The sequence below is a fragment of the Somniosus microcephalus genome, chromosome 2 (assembly GCF_052327205.1).
Source record: "Somniosus microcephalus isolate GS21.2 chromosome 2, FLI_Smic_1.0, whole genome shotgun sequence".
Classification (NCBI taxonomy): Eukaryota; Metazoa; Chordata; class Chondrichthyes; order Squaliformes; family Somniosidae; genus Somniosus; species Somniosus microcephalus.
In genome coordinates this window covers 372,537,232-372,556,593 of record NC_140988.1, presented here as the reverse complement: position 1 = coordinate 372,556,593, position 19,362 = coordinate 372,537,232, and the positions used below count along the sequence as shown (strand labels likewise).

Here is a 19,362-nt window from a genome sequence, read left to right as displayed (position 1 = left end):
GGAATTGTGTAAATGCTTGAAAAGGAAAAATTTGCTGGTCTACGGGGAAAGAGCGGGAGAGTGGGGTTAATTGGATCGTGCATTCAAAGAGCTAGCAGAGGCACGATGGGCTGAATGGCCTCCTTCTGTGCTGTATGATCTTGACCAGTCCCTGAGAGGACATTACCAGTTACAGCGAGAGTTAGTGATTAGTTTAGATTGTCATGTGTTGGGAGTTGGAGAGCAATTGGCCAGAGGTTTTTCCTGAATTGGCCATGTTTCTTTGTCTGTTTCCAGAGATAGCGTAACTGGTAGGTGGGACAGCAGCATGTGAGATCATACTGTCTACTGGATGGGGTGAGCTTAATGGGCCTGATAGTCTTCATCTACTTTTGTATATCTTTTTGTATGTTTGTATGTGCAGACTGGGGAATCAATCTGGGTCCCACCTAGTGTGTGGCTCAAAGAATTCACCCAGTCAGTAATTGAGCCCAGGGACAATCAGAACTCATCTCTTCCCCTTTCTGTTCCCTTCAATGATCCGTGCACAAATCAGGAGACACACAGTAAGTTTGTTCATTTTCAATCCACGTTTATTTTCAGATGTTAAACTTCTCACATTTCAGTTATTGAAACATGACTTGTAATATACGAAATGTGATCTCCTGGGAGAGGCGAAAAACCAGACATAAAAACCCAGGCCAATTTGGGAAAAAAATCTGGGAAATTCCTCTCCGACCCCCTTAGGCGATCGAAACTAGTCCAGGAGATCATTATGGTCCAAATATTCTGAGACAATTACTTTCTCACTTCAACTCTGCTAACATCAATTGAACACAGTCCCCGGGAGCCTGGTCTTCAACAATCTCCAGTCTAGTTCTGTAGCAGCAGTCACAAACCCAATATTCAGCGATGACGAGAAACTGGTTGGCAGGTTGTCTAGAGTTCCCATTTCTGTCATTCCAGGTTGAATGAAAACTGTCCCCAATCTTTTCTTTAAAGTGTTAACTGTGACATCGTTTAATTTGCTGGGAACATCCGTTCCTAAACATTGACAGGCCGAATTGGGGGTGGAATGTGGATCTAATTACCGGGATGCATCGGCACAATTTGCCTGAGGAAAATCTCTTACGGCGTGACCTTCCCTGTTAAGACATTTTGTTAAGACGTCCTAACTTTGAAGGGCAAACCCACTTGTTTTTCCCCTCCCTCCCCGACTCCCGTGCCGTGTTAACTTTTAGCACACCCCAGAACCCAGTTTGTTGACACCCAAAGACAACCCAGAACGAGGAAAAGACATACCAACACTCCCCACTAGACCCAAGAGACAACCAGGTGGGTGGCAAATGCCGCGTCACTTGAAGAATGAAGAGGAGCTTACAAGGGAGCAGCTGACACGGGAACAGCTGACAAGGGAGCTGTGATCTTCATTCAGGCATTCTGCACACACAGCTGGTGACTAACCAAGTAGTACTGAGGACGAGGAAGGTGGAGGTACTTGTATGGGAACAGAGGCTTAAATGACCAGGACAGACACAATAAAGTGAGCATTACCCATTAGTGCCGCACTGCTGGTATACCCTAATCTGACGGGCATTCCATCTCAACTGCCAGGCCATCAATCAGAAGCTGGCAGGACCCAAATCCAGATCCTGACGGTTCAGCTTACTGTTTGGATCTGGCGCTGGCACCCGTGAATAACACCCACTTTGATCTATTTTTCCTGGGAGCCGGAGAATCTGTTCACTTGCAGGTACGGTCCACCGTTCTCACCCTGAGTACCAGTTGGACAGTGCCCAGCAGTGTGTGGAGGATGTCAGAATGAAAAATTCCCTAAAAAAGGTAGGGTCCTCTATACTCTAAAAATGACTTGGATTTCTCCCGTGGGCTCCTGAAATCAAAGTGTGTATTCAACACCCGGGTATCCCTGAAGCACGGTTTGTGAGGTAACTAAAGGGTTAACCAGAACCACCACCTGCTGCAATTTCCTGGAGCATCCTGGAGATCAGGCAACCCTGAGCAACAGAATCCAGAAACAAAAGCACGAAAGACTATCGGGCCTCCGCCCCGACAGCCTGAGGTCCTCCAGCAGATTGGTGATTATCCGGTGATGCGAGCAAGTCGATCGACCTGGTAAACCCCCCAAGTCCTGAAGTGTTCTGGACTACCTCAGTGTGGATCATCCACTAGTTAAGGTGGACTACAGAGCAGCTGAGTGTGCGGACTGTTGTGTTGTCCGCCCCGGGCCAAATGTGGCACCAAGAGTGTCACCCCGTCATTCAAGCACCAATGGGAAGCAACGCGTCATCTTGACAGAGGGAAGGAGGGTCCCACCCTGTTTATTGACTTACCGGACCCTTGCCATATTGTCTGTCTGCAGACGCACTAACTTACCCTGCACCGAGTCTGAAAGTGGAAATGTCCTATTATACCGTTCACACCCCAAGCCTGTTGAAGTGCCAAGTGAAATCACTGGCCGAGAAGACCATTCATCCTGTGGATACATTACTGGCAGAGTGATGGTCATCCAGAAGGCTCAACTGGAGAAAGATCCCCAACAGTTGAGCCTTCTGGATGACGATCACTCGCTCTCAGTGTGGATGGTAGAAGACCTGCCAGTATGCCCACTAGTAGATGGTTCCTCTGATGGTCAAATCAAACATCCAGAGTGATCCACTTCCACAGGGAAGTACTGGAAATAGCCCACCCACACAACTCTGAGGTGGGCTATCCAGGCATGATCACTGCTGGGGGAGGTGGAGCTGGACAGGGTCTCGAAGGTTACTTGTTGCGAACTACCTGCATTCCAGGTCCTAATCTGGAATGACGGGCTAGCAAGATACAAAGGACATCGTGCTCCGGATAAAGCCTTGACTAGGCTGGTGGAGGTGAATGGATTGGTGGTGGCGAGTGGATGGTGGTGCTGAATGGATTGGTGATGGTGAGTGCGTTGGTGATGGTTAGTGGCTAGGTGGTGAGTGCACTGATGTTGGCGAGTGGAAGGGGCCTATAGATGGGGTGGGCTAAGCTTCAAAGTGAGCAGTGCCCCCTCACCCTTGTGTGTCAACTCGGGAATGCCTGAAGGTTCTGCTACAGCAGATCCTCCACTTGCTCGCCAAAGAAGCCCTCGGCACCAATGGGCATCTGCAGAACCTGAAGGATCCCCAAGGTGTGAGGACAACCTCAGTGGTGATGCAAGATCCACTGGACGATAGATCCTGCTCCTACATTGAGAGCACCCACACAGTCTGCTGCTGCAGCAGATGCTCTCTGAAGGTGGTCCTCTCTGGCAGGGTTTGCCCCCTCAACTCACCTGCTGGTCAGTGAAGCCAGCCCCAGTGGATATGATGGCAGGGAATTCGGGATATGCGCCAAACCCTGCAGGAAGGTCCGCCAGACTCACATGTCCCACCATTTGGATTCTGGGGGGTGGAACAGGACTAGTTTCCTGGGCAGTTCCCTTCCTTCTGAGGCTTTCACGACTGAGGTTTGCCAGCTGTACCAGCGAACCTTAAGTTGTGAGGCAGGGTGGCGGGGCTGTCTACCTTGGCCATAACTGGAGCGCGCCTATCAAATCCGCCCAAACCGCCTTGGAAATTGGGAGGGGAAATCCAACAAAGGTCGATGCCTGAGGCCTTTGCAAGACCCCAGGTAAAGACTCAACCCCCACAAGTGATGGGACTTCCAGAACTCACAGTTTCAGACTCGAAGTCACCCTTGTTTTGAATACATGGAAAAGCCTCAACGCACGGAGGCCGTGGTCGACTCGGGCTCCCAGTTTGGTTTCTGGAGTGCACGCACCCTCCCTGGGAGTGCCTCTCGAGTGTAGTAGGGAGCGGCTGAAGGTGGGTCCACAGTGGTGGGTGGGAGCCACAGATCTATAAATAGAGATCTGCGGCTGCACTCACCAAAGTGGACATCACCCGCAGCATAGGTGACCCTGTGTAGGGTCGAGTCCACCGAGGGTGGTGCCCCCAAATGAGCTGGCGCCAACTGGAGACCAATGTCCCGGGGCTGCGTTGGTGTCACCAGAGGGGACGGATGCCTCTAGTGAAGGACACACCAACTGTAGCTGGTGGCGCTTGGGGGAACCAGCCTGATTCTGGCCCCAGTAGGAACGGACACCTCCGAACCAGCTGGTGCCAGAGGAGGACTCTTCCTCTATCCTGGGAGGCCTCGGTACAAGTGGTACCGGGGTTTCACCCGATGTTGTTGACTGGGATGGATTGGCTTTAACCAGCTCGTCCCATTCCACATCATCGCGGCAACAACCGGAGCGTCCACCCTTGAGACTTTCCTGTTCAGTCCCAACAGTTGGACCACCGGTCGACATCGGTCGGAGAGGACTGTATGGACTGGGCCCTATCCAGTGCCAGTGCAGTTAACCCCGAGCAATGCCGAACTGAGCCTGGAGTTGGAGCAGGGTTGGTGCTTGATGCCGATGCGGGGACCTGAGTGCTGGACGTGAAGGTCCAGCCCAGGGGAGAACTAGGGAGGAGGGAGAGAGGCGTGGGAAATCTTTTAAAATTGGAAAGAAACGTGCCAGAAGGGAAAGAGTTGGTTTAACACCATCTCCAATCATTGGCTGCACATTTAAATGGATCTGTTATTGGCCGTCAATTAAAGAAATTAAAAGATGTACAGTTAATACTAAAGAAATGGATGGGACACAGAGGGATGGGCGTGAGGGGTATTTCAGTGTTGCTGTTTCCTCCTTTGTAGTATCTCTGCTGGCATTGATGTGATTTTGGTCAGGACGTGTGATCCAGTTGTCTTTGTGGTTTTGTTACTGACAACTTTAGTCTGTTGGTAGTTTGATGAAACCGTCCATTTCCTCTCACTTATCCTGACACCAACCGTGTACCTGTGGCAGAAGAAGAAATGACAAAAATCACTGGATTGCAACAAGGACGACGACGGCAGTTTATCGCGCCCCTTGTATAATAAAATATATAACCTGAAAAAGGATTTATCAAATTCCCTTTAAAAAGTCAACACCTGGGCCAGCGTCGAGCTGTGAGGGCAGGTACCAAGCTCGGTCAAGGCAGCTCCAGTGGCATTACTGCCCAGGAGTACATTCTTCGAGTCTTAACCCTGCGCTCTCAGTACTGGTGAACACTTTGAGAAACTGATTATTCAGTTGTTCACTCTCCCTGTCAGCCTCTCTTATTTAGACCCGTTCATTCAACACCAATCAACGGTTTCAAGAGGGACACTCTTGACCTTCTTAAATGGTCGGGCTGAGCTGTACCACAGACTATCCCCGTGTCCAGGACAAGTTGATCAGAACAACCAGCATGTACTGACCTGCTTCCAGTTTCCAGGATTCGAGCCTTTATATCTGCACGGATTTTGCTGTAACTCACTCGGACTTTCACGGGGAATGATACAAGCAGGGACTACAGCTCCAAACACAGTTAGTCACAGTAAGTAAATAGTTGTCTACATTTACAGAGCAGGGAGTGAGCATTAAACTCCAGGACTGGGAGGAGCTGGTCAGTCAGGAGCTGAGAGTGGGGCTCAGTAACCATCAGTAACCAGGCTCCGGGACCCAGGCTACCTATGAGCAACACTATGGAAAAACTACCAATAACAAACTGAACTATTCCACCCCACTGTGCATCAATATTACAGTATCTGATAAACTTCATATTGCTCATTATGGCTTTCACTAATAATACAAGATAAACAGGTTAAGACATAGAAACATAGAAGATAGGAGCAGGAGTAGGCCATTCGGCCCCTCGAGCCTGCTCCGCCATTTAATGAGATCATGGCTGATCATCCAAATTCAGTACACTGTCCCTGCTTTCTCCCCATATCCCTTGATTCCTTTAGCCTTAAGAAATATATCTAACTCCTTCTTGAATATATTTAATGAATTGGCCTCAACTGCCTTTAGTAGTAGAGAATTCCACAGGTTCACCACTCTCTGGGTGAAGAAATTCCTCCTCATCTCTGTCCTAAATGGCTTACCCCTTATCCTTAGACTGTGACCCCTGGTTCTGGACTCCCCCGCCATCGGGAACATTCTTCCTGCATCTAGTCTGTCTAGTCCTGTTAGAATATTATAAGTTTCAATGAGATCCCCTCTCATTCTTCTAAACTCCAGCGAATATAAGCCCAATCGACCCAATCTCTCCTCATACGTCATTCCTGCCATCCCAGAAAGACAAACCTGTCATAGTTCACAGACTTCTGTCCACGCTGCTGGTTGATGATGTTTCAATTGTTCGTGTTGTCTTCACAGAGCAAAGCTGTTCAGATGTTCGAGCCGACCGCATTCAGTCCTAGACAGAAAAGCCAGTTAATCAGAGTCAGCTGCCTCACATTTATCTAGTTTACAAAGCTATTGTGATGTCTCATCTCAGTGTGATGCGAAGTGTGAGGGTGAGGCTTACTCTGCGATGTCACGGTTTGACCCGTCCAATTAAAGGGGCCTTACCTTGCTCCCATATTTGGTAAAAACCTTTGGGCTTAAGTTACACTGACTTGTTTCACTAGAAAGCAATAACAGGTTTCCATGTGGGTACGAGCCAGACAACAGGGTGTGTGGGCGATGGGCAGTGATGGCATTGTTTGCCTTCTACCAATTGTGTTAAGTAATTGCATATATTTAAAGCAACAGGAGTAGGCCATTCAGCCCCTCCAGCATTCAATTAGACCATGGCTGCTCTGCACCTCAAATCCATTTACCTGTCTTTCATCGATATCCCTTGATCAACTTAGGAACAGGAGGAGGCCATTCAGCCCCTCGAGTCTGTTCTGCCATTCAATTCAAGCATAGCTGACCTGTATGTTAACTCCATTTACCCGCATTGGTTCCACATCCCTTAAAACTCTTGCCTAACAAAAATCTACCAATCTCATTTTTGAAGTTTTCAATTGACCCCCAGCCTCAATAGATATGGGGGGAGAGTTCCACAATTCCGCTAGCCCTTGGGAGAAGAAGTGCTTCCTGACATCACATCCCTGACCAGGCTAACTCTAATTTTAAGCTCATGCCCCTTTGTTCTGGATTTCCCCGCCAGAGGAAATAGTTTTTATCAATCTACCCTACCATCCCTTTGAACATCTTAAACACCGCAATTATATCACCGTTTAATATTCTGTACTTGAGGGAATACAAGCCCAGTCTCTGCAACCTGTGCTCATAATTTAACCCTCTGGAAGTCCACACATACAAGATCCAGAGACACTCCCTTGTCCATGTTACTGACCTCCTCCGAAAGGTTATTAGATCAGTCAGACAAGACCGGCCCTTCACAAATCAATGCTGACTCTCATTGACTACCTATGAGCAATGGCATGGGAGGTCTACAAATGATAAGTGGTTATATAGAAACATAGAAACATAGAAGATAGGAGCAGGAGGAGGCCATTCAGCCCCTCGAGCCTGCTCCGCCATTCAATGAGATCATGGCTGATCATCCAAACTCAGTACCCTGTCCCTGCTTTCTCCCCATAGCCCTTGATCCCTTTAGCCTTAAGAAATATATGTAACACCTTCTTGAATATATTTAATGAATTGGCCTCAACTGCCTTCTGTGGTAGAGAAGTCCACAGGTTCACCACTCTCTGGGTGAAGAAATTCCTCCTCATCTCAGTCCTAAATGGCTTACCCTGTACCTTTAGACTGTGACCCCTGGTTCTGGACTCCCCGACCATCGGGAACATCCTTCCTGCATCTAGTCTGTCTCGTCCTGTTAGAATTTTATAAGTTTCAATGCGATCCCCTCTCATTCTTCTAAACTCCAGCGAGTATAAGCCCAATCGACCCAATCTCTCCTCATACATCATTCCTGCCATCCCAGGTATCAGTCTGGTGAATCTTCGCTGCACTCCCTCCATGGCCAGAACATCCTTCCTCAGATAAGGCGACCAAAACTGCACACAATACTCAAGGTGTGGTCTCAACGAGGCCCTGTACAACTGCAGCAAGACATCCTTGTTCCTGTACTTGAACCCTCTCGCTATGAAGGCCAAAATACCATTTGCCTTCTTAACCGCCTGCTGCACCTGTATGCTTACCTTCAGTGACTGGTGCACAAGGACACCCAGGTCTCCTTGCACTTCCCCTTCTCCCAATCTATTGCCGTTCAGATAATAATCTGCCTTCCTGTTTCTGCCACCAATGTGGATAACCTCGCATTTATCCACATTATACTGCATCTGCCATGCATCTGACCAATCACCCAACCTGTCCAATTCATACTGGAGTTTCTCGGCATCCTCCTCACAGCACACATGCCCACTCGGCTTTGTGTCATCTGCAAACTTGGAGATATTACATCTAGTTCCCTCATCTAGATCATTTATATATATTGTGAATAGCTGGGGTCCTAGGACCGATCCCTGCGATACCCCACTAGTCACTGCCTGCCACTCGGAAAAAGACCCGTTTATTCCAACTCTTTGCTTCCTGTCTGCCAACCAGTTCTCTATCCAAGTCAGTACCTTGCCCCCAATCCCATGTGCCTTAACTTTACATGCTTATCTCTTACGCGGGACCTTATCGAAAGCCTTCTGAAAGTCCAAATACACCACATCCACTGGTTCTCCTTTATCTATTTTATCTATTTTACCAGTTACATCCTCAAAAAATTCCAGTAGATTAGTCAAGCACTTGGAAAACAGTGACAGGATCGGAAAAAGTCAACATGGATTTACCCTGGCGACTAACCTCCTCCTTGGCTGTAGCCCTCCTCTCCTCTACCGTAGCCATCCTCTCCTCTACGGTAGCCACCCTTACCACAGAGGCAGCAATCATATCCACGTAGGTAGCCATCCTGTCCGTGTTCATGCGTTCATGCGCCACTGACTCCACAAAGGCTCTGCTCATGGTCGCTATGGGCTCCTCCATTCGCTCCACACTCGCAGCGACCCTGGAGACAAAACTTGCCAGAGACTCCTGCAACTGTGCATGTAGTTCTATCACCTCTGATTTTATGGATGGACCCAGAGGCAGAGGGTCGACATGCAGCTGAGCCGAGCTGGCAGAGTCCTGCGCCCTCCGACTAGGACTCTCCACTACTGTCCCTGTCTCCACATTCTGCTGATGCTCACTTGTGAGCTGTGATACACCAGGTGACAGCACTACTCTATGTCCTGAAGGTCCCCGCGAGGTGTGAATATCTGCGCTGGAGCTGGGTGCGCTTATTTCTGCTGACGCTGCGCTCTCAGATGTTGCAGATTCCTCTGAGGAGTCTGGAATCTCAGGCTCTTCCTCCTGCACAGTGGGGACGGGGGCTCTCGATGGTCCTGTGGGGGAGGAATGGAAAGAGTTAGAGATGTGATGCCAAGGCTACATGCACATTGCATTTTGCAGATGATCATAAGTCCATATGATGTAGCTTCAGAATCATTATCAGCGACTCATGCAATGCCAATGAGAGAGATGGAAAACTATTCTGTCACCAGCTTGTGTGGGTGCACCTGTCTGTCCTCCCCCAACTTCCACCTCTGTATCATCCCCGACAATCTCCAGGACGGCTTCCTCCCAGGGGGTGAGCTGGGCTAATGAGGGTGGCCCTCCTCCTGTCCTGGCTCGCTCTCTCCTGTTATGAGCTCTCTCTTCCTGCAATGGAGACAAGTGGAGGTTGAGTGAGAATGAGGGAGTGAGTGTAGAGATTGCATAGCATTGATACTTAGAAGGAGACAAAGATGGAGTGAGGTTGCAAGACCAAGGGCCCTCCCTGTGTGTTGTCAGTTGTGTTCAAACATCAGAGTGATAGGGAGTGTGAGGGCTGCATGGTGGAATAGTTATGTGAATGTGAGCATAGAGAGAGAGGGAATGGCTAAGAGTGCATGGATGTGAGTGTCAAGTGGGATGTGGAGGAAGAGATCGCTAAAGCTGAGTGCTGGTGAGGAAAGGCAATGGGGATAAGATTGAGGGTGATGGAAACTTCATACTTACTTTTCCAGTGCGATGAAGGTCATGGAATCTTCTCCTGTACTGCATCCAGGTGCGCCGTGTGAGCCCCAAGGAGTTGACTTCCCCAGCCACCTGTAGCCACACAGCCTTGGTCTGACTGGGAGGCCTCTTCCTCCCTGAAGAAGGGAACAGGCCCTTCCTGTTGGCCCTAGCCCCATCCAACAATGCCTGCAGTGATGCCTCATCAAATTTAGGAGATGATCTTGGCCTCCCGCTGGCCATTGTTCCTGCAGGTTCCTGTGCCATCAAATGCCAAAAGGTTGGCAGCCTGCAGAAGAAGCAAGGCTTGTTGCAGACCTTAAATGATGACGTCACTAAGTGAGTGGGCAGAAATTTGGCAGATGGAATATAATGTTGGAAAGTGTGAGGTTATGCACTTTGGCAGAAAAAAATCAAAGAGCAAGTTATTATCTAAATGGAGAGAAACTGCAAAGTGCTACAGTACAAAGGGATCTGGGGGTCCTGGTGCATGAAACACAGAAGGTTAGTATGCAGATACAGCAGGTGATCAGGAAGGCCAATGGAATCTTGGCTTTTATTGCAAGGGGGATGGAGTATAAAAACAGGGAAGTCTTGCTTCAGTTATACAGGGTACTGGTGAGGCCACACCTGGAATATTGCGTACAGTTTTGGTTTCCATATTTAAGAAAAGATATACTTGCTCTCGAGGCAGTTCAGAGAAGGTTCACTCGGTTGATTCTGAAGATGAGGGGTTGACTTATGAGGAAAGATTGAGTACTCTACACTTTGGAATTCAGAAGAATGAGAGGTGATCTTATCGAAACATATAAGATTGCGAGGGGGCTTGATCGGGTGGATGCGGGGAGGATGTTTCCATTGATGGGTGAGACTAGAACTAAGGGGCATAATCTTAGAATAAGGGGCTGCTGTTTCAAAACTGAGATGAGGAGAAACTTCTTCACTCAGAGGGTAGTAAATCTATGGAATTTGCTACCTCAGAGAGCTGTGGAAGCTGCAACATTAAATAAATTTAAAACGGAGATAGACAGTTTCCGAGCTGATCAGGGAATTAGGGGTTACGGGGAGCGGGCAGGGAAGTGGACGTGAGTCTACGTTCGGATCAGCCATGATCCTATTGAAGGGCGGAGCAGGCCCGAGGGGCCGTATGGCCTACTCCTGCTCCTACTTCTTATGTTCTTATGTCATATTATGCGACTTTCTGACTGGAAATACTCATTTGCGAAGGGTTCCCACATGTTGGAAATCAATCGGCCAATTGAGTTAAAATTGCATCAACCTCACACACCCATTTAGATTCGTGTGGGAAACACGAAATTCGGGGAACCCGACAATTCCCCGCACCTGAGTTAAAATCGACCCCATCTAGTTTATTCAGGCTCGAAAAAATCAACACATTATGCAGATAAAACTTGGAAAAGAAAACTTACACAAGTATAAGGGAAAATGTGATCAGACAATTTACTTACCTCTCCAGCTCTCCAAAACTTCAAAGTAACTGCCTCCTGACAAAAATATGTACTAACTGCTGGAGAAACTGGTTATAATCAGGGTGATAAAAAAGCACATTTAATACTTTAACAAAGAAAACACATTGGGCTAGATTTTTGGGGAGCCGTCAGGCGGGGTTTCAGGCATGTGGGGGGGGGAAATCCCGAATTTGGGGGTCCCGACACCATCCCGCTCAAAATCCCGCCCCATGTAAGTTTCAGGGGCGGCGGGTACCCGCCCCGCACTGGGACCCGCCGAAACCAGGCGGGAAGAGATTAGTGCCAATTAACTGCCTGTTAACAGATAGTTAACGGGCAGTTTTTAGCCTAATCCCTATTTTAAGGGGTTTCGTGTGGGATTCCCGATGGCTCCAAACCACGCCAGGTAGAGGAGGTGGGCCGTCGGGTTGAAGGAGTTGCAGGGGTCGCGATGCCGGCGCTCAGGTGAGTGATGGGTGCATGAGTGCAAAGGTAAGTGTGTTTGCTGTGTCTAAAGTGTGTAAAGAACTTTTACTTACCTGTAGTTACCTTAGCAGCCTTTCTTGCTGTAGCCATCGGGAGCGCATCGCTCAGCCAGAACTGAAAACTGAACGACTGCGATCTGTCAAAAGTGACAGCCTTCAGCTTTGAGTGCCGGTGGGAGTTCTAACTTAGTCTGTGCAGAATGACTCAGCTTAGAACTTAGAGTGTCAGTGTTTTACAGCTTCAAACAGCTGTGAAACGCTGATATTTCATCTGTCAAGAACTCTTGACAGATGAAATTTCAGTCTGTGACATCACCTGTTGCCGGGTGGCCCTTAATTGGCCTGCTGAGCCCGCTGGGTGGGCTCAACAAAGTCAATCAAGGGAAAATCGCGCGGATTGGCCGGACGTCGAAGTAGGCGGGTCAAAAACCCGAAAGGGGAAGTCCCGCCTTCTTCTCGACAGGTTCGGCAAAATCTACCCCATTCAATTTACTTGGTGGGTTTTTCACAAGATGTTTAGGCGTCCACTCCTCATCCGAGTCACTAGAAACATACACACGGGGTTGGCGCCCACTGCTAGGTCTTGACATGAACGCTGGTTTTGGTATATTCAATCCTGTGAAAATTAAAATATTCCACTCATCTACAGCTGATAACAGCCTGTATTTAAATTGACTTAACTTACTGACGAAAGGCATCTGTTGAATCAAACCATTTTAGAATAATATCAGGTAAGAGCCGCACGGAGGCTTTCCTTTCATCAATGGCGTCTGGATTTAAATCCAGCACAGATTGATCAGACGAAAAGGTGCTTTTATGTTATGCTGGGGAGCTGGGAGCACAGCACTCAGACCCATGCCCTCTAAGAGTCTTGTTCTCCCAGTATTTGTTTATGCCACTGCTCCCTATTGGACCCATTGGAGAGTCCAAAGGAAGGAAATTTACATTTGTGACAGCTGACGGTCACTCTCAGTTCCGAGGGAAAGGAAGGTCCTTGATGGCATCTGAGATGTAGAGCTTTCCTCCCTTATTCCAATATTTACTGTTTTTATTCTTCATTTAGTTTTAATGACAATCATTTCGTAGTTTTGCACAAAGAGCGTGTATTGTCACAATAGGAGGTGTTCTGATAGTCAGGTGAGATCAGGATCAGCCGTGCTGTCCCGCACATCACACAACGATCAACACTCAGACAGGATTTTTTCAAGGCAATTAAATTAATATTCTAGCAAAATACTGCGAATGCTGGAAATCCGAAATAACAACAGAAAACGCTGGAAAAATTCAGCAGGCCAGGGAGCATCCGTGGAGAGAGAAAAAGAGTTAATGTTTCAGGTCGAAGACCCTTCGTCAGAACTGGAAAAATGCATGAAATAGAATAGATTTTAAAGCAAGTTAGGGGCTGGGAAAAGGGGGAGGGAATGAAAGAACAAAAGGGAAGGTCAGTGATAGGATAGAAAGCAGGAGAGATTAAGAGACATTGAGAGACATTAAGAGATATTCAAGGCGAGAGGAGGTGGTAATGGGACAGGTTAAGGAACAAAGGATGGCTCTAGTTGGAGTGTGAATTGCGCTGGCAGAATGAAGCACAGCTGCCATGTGGGAGGGAAAAAAGTATATATATATATATATGTGATAGGGGCCGAGGTTATGATCTGAAATTGTTGAACTCTATGTTGAGTCCGGAAGGCTGTAAAGTGCCTAATCGAAAGATGAGGTGCTGTTCCTCGAGCTTACGCTGAGCTTCCGTGGAACAATGCAAGAGACCAAGGACGGTGAGGTCCGAGTGGGAATGGAGCAGTGAATTAAAGTGACAGGCGACCGGAAGCTCAGGGTCCCCCTTACGGACTGAACGGAGGTGTTCCGCAAAGCGGTCACCCAATCTGCGTTTGGTCTCTCCAATGTAGAGGAGACCACATCGTGAGCAGCGAATACAGTATACTAGATTGCAAGAATTACAAGTAAATCACTGTTTCACCTGGAAGGGGTGTTTGGGGCCCTGGACAGTGGGAAGGGGGGAGGTATAAGGCATGTGTTGCATCTCCTGCGCTTGCACGGGAAGGTGCCGGGCAAAGGGGAAGGGGTGCTGGGGGTGGTAGAGGAGTGGATTAGGGTGTCGCGGAGGGAGCGGTCCCTACGGAATGCTGAAAGGGGAGGTAAGGGGAAGATGCATTTGGTGGTGGGATCACGCTGGAGGTGGCAGAAATGGCGAAGGATGATCCGTTGAATGTGGGGGCTGGTGAAGTAAAAGGTGAGGACAAGGGGAACCCTATCGTGGTTCCGGGAGGGAGGGGCAGGGGTGAGGGCAGAAGTGCGGGAGATAGAACGGACACGGTCGAGGGCCGTGTCAACCTCGCTCGAGGGGAATCGTCGGTTGAGGAAAAAGGAAGACATGTCGGAAGCACTGGTATGGAAAGTGGCATCGTCAGAGCAGATGTGGCAGAGACGGAGAAACTGGGAGAATGAAACAGAGTCCTTACAGGAAGCGGGGTGGGAGGAAGTGTAGTCCAGGTAGCTGTGGGAGTCAGTGGGCTTGTAGTGAATGTTGGTCAATAACCTATCCCCAGAGATGTAGACGGAGAAGTCGAGGAAGGGAAGGGAAGAGTCAGAGATGGACCATGTGAAGGTGAGGGAAGGGTGGAAATTGGAAGCAAATGTGAATGAAATTTTCTAGTTCAGGGCGAGAGCAGGAGATGGCACCGATAAAGTCATAAATTAATATTCAGTGAATCATAGGATGGAGGTGCTGCATTTCCTGATATGCGTTCCTAATCTGTGCCAGCAGCGGTGAGATGGAAAATCCCAGCCAAATATCTAACCACATATGAGGAGAACATCCACTTGGGTGTAATATTGGAAGAACTGTATGCCAGTACGAATCAGGGTGTTCAGGACAGGAAGGAAGAAATGCTGAAAGGAAGAAAATAATTGATTTTGTACAAACCTATTGCAAGCATGGTTTCATTGTTCTGCTGCACTTTCTTACAACGGATGTCTACCCATTCACTTAGCTCTGCCCAATCATCTTTGGAAAGATACACGGCAATGTCTTTAAGCTTCTCGAGAATCTGGAGAAATAAAATGAATGTAATTTCTGATACATCTAGGCATTAAATCTGTAATCTTCATAAACTAGAGCTCTACAAATGTAAGAAATAACAACAGAAAATGCTGGAAATACTCAGCAGGCCAGGCAGCATCCGTGGAGAGAGAAACAGAGTTAACGTTTCAGGTCTGGGACTCTTCATCAGAACTGGAAAAAGCTGGAGATGTAACAGATATTAAGCAGGTGCAGAGACAGGGGGGGGAGGTTAGGAGGGGAGGAAGAAATAGAAAGAACATCCCGTACTTTTGTAAGAGGCAGGAAAGATAAAATGTTGCAAATGGGAATGATAAAAATCATACTGCATGAAAAATGGGGGCAGGGATAATTATCTGAAATTGTTGAACTCAATGTTGAGCCCGGAAGGCTGTAAAGTGCCTAATCGAAAGATGAGGTGCTGTTCCTCGAGCTTACGTTGAGCTTCATTGGAACAATGCAATAGCCCGAGGACAGAGAGATCAGAGTGGGAGTGAAGCGGTGAATTAAAGTGACAGGCGACCGGAAGCTCAGGGTCACCCGTACGGACTGAACGGAGGTGTTCCGCAAAGCGGTCGCCCAATCTGCGTTTGGTCTCCCCAATGTAGAGGAGACCGCATCGTGAGCAGCGAATACAGTATATTAAATTGCAAGAAGTACAAGTAAATCGCTGTTTCACCTGGAAGGGGTGTTTGGGGCCCTGGACAGTGGGAAGGGAGGAGGTAAAAGGGCATGTGGTGCATCTCCTGCGCTTGCACGGGAAGGTGCCAGGTGAAGGAGCAGGGCTGTTGGGGGTGATTGAGGAGTGGACCAGGGTGTTGCGGAGGGAGCGGTCCCTTCGGAATGCTGAAAGGGGAGGTGAGGGGAAGATGTGTTTGGTGGTGGGATCACGTTGGAGGTGGCGGAAATGGCGGAGGATGATCCGTTGAATGTGGAGGCTGGTGGGGTGAAAGGTGAGGACAAGGGGAACCCTATCGTGGCTCTGGGAGGGAGGGGCGGGGGTGAGAGCAGAAGTGCGGGAAATAGAACGGACACGGTCAAGGGCCGTGTCAACCACGGTAGAGGGGAATCCTCGGTTGAGGAAAAAGGAAGACATGTCAAAAGCACTGGTATGGAAGGTGGCATCGTCAGAACAGACGCGGCGGATACGGAGAAACTGGGAGAATGGAATAGAGTCCTTACAGGAAGCGGGGTGGAAGGAAGTGTAGTCCAGGTAGCTGTGGGAGTCGGTGGGCTTGTAGTGGATGTTTGTTGAAAGCCGATCGCCAGAAATGGAGATGGAGAAGTCAAGGAAGGGAAGGGAAGAGTCGGAGATGGACCATGTGAAGGTGAGGGCAGGGTGGAAATTGGAAGTAAAGTGAATGAACTTATCCAGTTCAGGGCGAGAGCAGGAAACGGCACCAATACAGTCATCGATGTACCGGAAAAAGAGGTGAGGGAGGGGACCTGAGTAGGACTGGAACAAAGAATGTTCCACATGTCCCATGAACAGGCAGGCATAGCTAGGGCCCATGCGGGTTACCATAGTGTGGTGAAATAAGTCATAAGTATATACCTTATTCTACCTGTGTATAGTTTCCTATTGTAATCTATTGTAACCCTGCGGCTTTCTTGGTTGGCCAGGAATGCTGATGTACTGTATACCACTCTGCGGTGCCATTGATTGTCCTGATACTGTTACTTCGCCCCTGGCTCCGCCTCCTGGCAGTTCTGAGAAGCTGGTCAGTAGGCTAACATGTGTGTTCTGTTCTGTCCAGTTCTAAGCTAATAAAAGCCAACTGTTTGAGTTATAACTACCAGTCTTTGTAGTGATTTAAGGCATATCACATAGCAACACATTTAATTTGGAGGAAGTGAGTGGAGTCAAAGGGGAAGTTGTTCAATGTGAGAACAAGTTCAACCAGGCAGAGGAGGGTGGTGGTGGATGGGGACTGGTTGGGCCTCTGTTCAAGGAAGAAACAGAGCGCCCGAAGGCCGTCCTGGTGGGGGATGGAGGTGTAGAGGGATTGGGCGTCCATGGTGAAAAGGAGACGGTTGGGGCCAGGAAACTGGAAACTGTTAAAGTGACGGAGGGCGTCGGAAGAGTCGCGAATGTAGGTGGGAAGAGACTGGAGTCAAGATAGGAAGAGATAAGTTCCGTGGGGCAAGAACAGGCTGAAACGATAGGTCTACCAGGGCAGTCCTGTTTGTGGATCTTGGGAAGGAGGTAGAAGCGGGCTGTGCGGGGTTGGGGGACTATGAGGTTGGCGGCCATGGAGGGAAGATCTCCAGAGGAGATGAGGTCAGTGACACACTTGGAAACAAATGTAAGATTAGCTACCCTGTCAGATCTGCCAATCTTTAAAAGAATATCCTCCACACCACTTGAATGGGCCGGCACAGCCAGCCGTTATTGGGAGCCATCAATATCGTGGCAGGCAGCATGATGTTGAAATGTCTTGAAGGAAAGTTGTCTCAAGACCTTCTACAATCAGTGTTGGTGCTACCTTGCTCCAGAGGATGTCATAGAGTCATAGAGTTATACAGCACAGAAAGAGGCCCTTTGGCCCATCCCGTCCGCGCCAGCCATCAAGCCCTGTCTATTCTAATCCCATTTTCCAGCATTTGGTCCGTAGCCTTGTATAATATGGCATTTCAAGTGCTCATCCAAATGCTTCTTGAACGTTGTGAGGGTTCCTGCCTCTACCACCCTTTCAGGCAGTGAGTTCCAGATTCCAACCACCCTCTGGGTGAAAAAGTTCTTCCTCAAATCCCCTCTAAACCTCCTGCCCCTTACCTTGAATCTATGCCTCCTGGTTATTGACCCCTCTACTAAGGGGAAAAGTTCCTTTCTATCTACCCTATCTATGCCCCTCATAATTTTGTACACCTCAATCAGGTCCCCCCTCAGCCTTCTCGAAAAGCAAAACAAAATGGTGAAAAATGATACCACACACCATCCCCTTTTCTAAATTATTCTTCCTCACCTTCTTTATGCTCACATGCAACATTCCAAAGAAAACTGTAGTCAAACAACTTCCAGCAGGTTCTTTGGTGCTGCTGTTTTTGAGCCAGTTGTTCAAGGACATCCATAGTGAATGCCTCCGATTCCTCCCCTTCAGTGTGAAATTATTCACACTCACCCGAACGTCATAGTCGAGATCAATCTAGTAACTTCAGGGAACACAGCAAAACACCATTCAGCAAGCTTCGCCATGTTATTTACAATGGTAGATCTACTTTTTCAACCTCATTTTTCCCCACTTTAAGTATCCATCCCCTTTTAAATACCTGAATTAAATCTGCATCAATGGCCTTCTGTGGTCGTGCTTTTCACAATCCAACTACATTTTGCGTTAAGAATTTTCTCCTGGATTAAATTTTCAACAGCTGAGTTCTAATTTTAAATAGATGTCCTGTGGCGACACGCCACCACTGGACATAATCCGCTCACGGCGGCACGGACAGTTTAAGCAGACACCCCCAGCCGGGGGCCCTTTCCTCCAGCAACTTGTTTCCCGCAGGGACAGGCTGCCGGGAGCACTTCCTGTCTGGGGAGTATTTAAGTGGATGCGCGGGCTTTTCCAGTTCCACTTTGCCATGAGGTTGATTAAAGCAGTTGTGTTTTACTAACTCTGGTCTCGACTCCCACGTTTGCCGCGGTATCTCAACACTGGTGACCCCGACGCTCAGGACGAATCCTAAGCTAGCATGGCGGATACAAACGCAGTCACGGTTAAACTACCGGACTTTTGGGAGAACCTGGCCGAAGCCTGGTTTGTTCAAGCTGAGTCCAGATTGCGGCTGAAACACATTACAGTCGACGCCACAAAGTACGACCACCTCGTCTCCTCTCTCACCTACGCCACAGTCCCCAAGGTTTGGGCAGCACTGCAGGCTCCACCAGTGGAAGGCAAGTACGAACATCTGAAGGCTGCGCTCCTTAAAAAATTTCAAACGTCCTCTTACCAGCGCAACTGCCAACTCCTTGACCTCCCCGGCCTTGGTGACGCTTCACCATCAGACCTGCTTTCCCACATGCTGTCCCTCTCGGACGACAAAAACCCCGGCGCCCTCTTTCACACGCTTTTCATTCGGCAGCTCCCCGCCAGCATCCGCCCGCTCATTGTGGAGTCTGGCTCCACGGACCTGAATGAAATAGCCGAAAAGGCCGACCGGCTGCTCTCTGTGCAGTCCGCTCGCGACGTCACGCCCGACCTCACGGCAACGACCACGCGGTCTTCCCGGCCCACTAGGCCCGACCGCCCTACCACTCCGGGTCACTGTTACTACCACACCCGTTTTGGCACTAGGGCCAAACGCTGCACGCCACCGTGCACTTTCAAACCCCCCCCCGCACCGGCCCCCGCGATGGCTGTGGGGCAACAGGGGCCTCTACTGTACGTTACCGACGACAGAACTAACCGCTGATTTCTGTGCAACACAGGGGCCCAGCAC

At 48.9% G+C, this 19,362-nt stretch overlaps 1 long non-coding RNA gene across 2 annotated transcripts; it reads right to left on the bottom strand.

Moving 5' to 3' along the window:
* Positions 1 to 550: 550 nt before the first annotated feature.
* Positions 551 to 18,158, bottom strand: LOC147123768 (uncharacterized). Of its 2 annotated transcripts, none has more exons than XR_015075026.1 (2): positions 17,892 to 18,158; positions 551 to 6,269 (listed from the first exon to the last, which is right to left on the bottom strand). It is a non-coding gene; the product is annotated as an uncharacterized LOC147123768 (long non-coding RNA). The 2 variants fall into 2 exon arrangements; XR_015075027.1 differs by lacking the exon at positions 17,892 to 18,158 and adding an exon at positions 14,791 to 14,908.
* Positions 18,159 to 19,362: the final 1,204 nt, after the last annotated feature.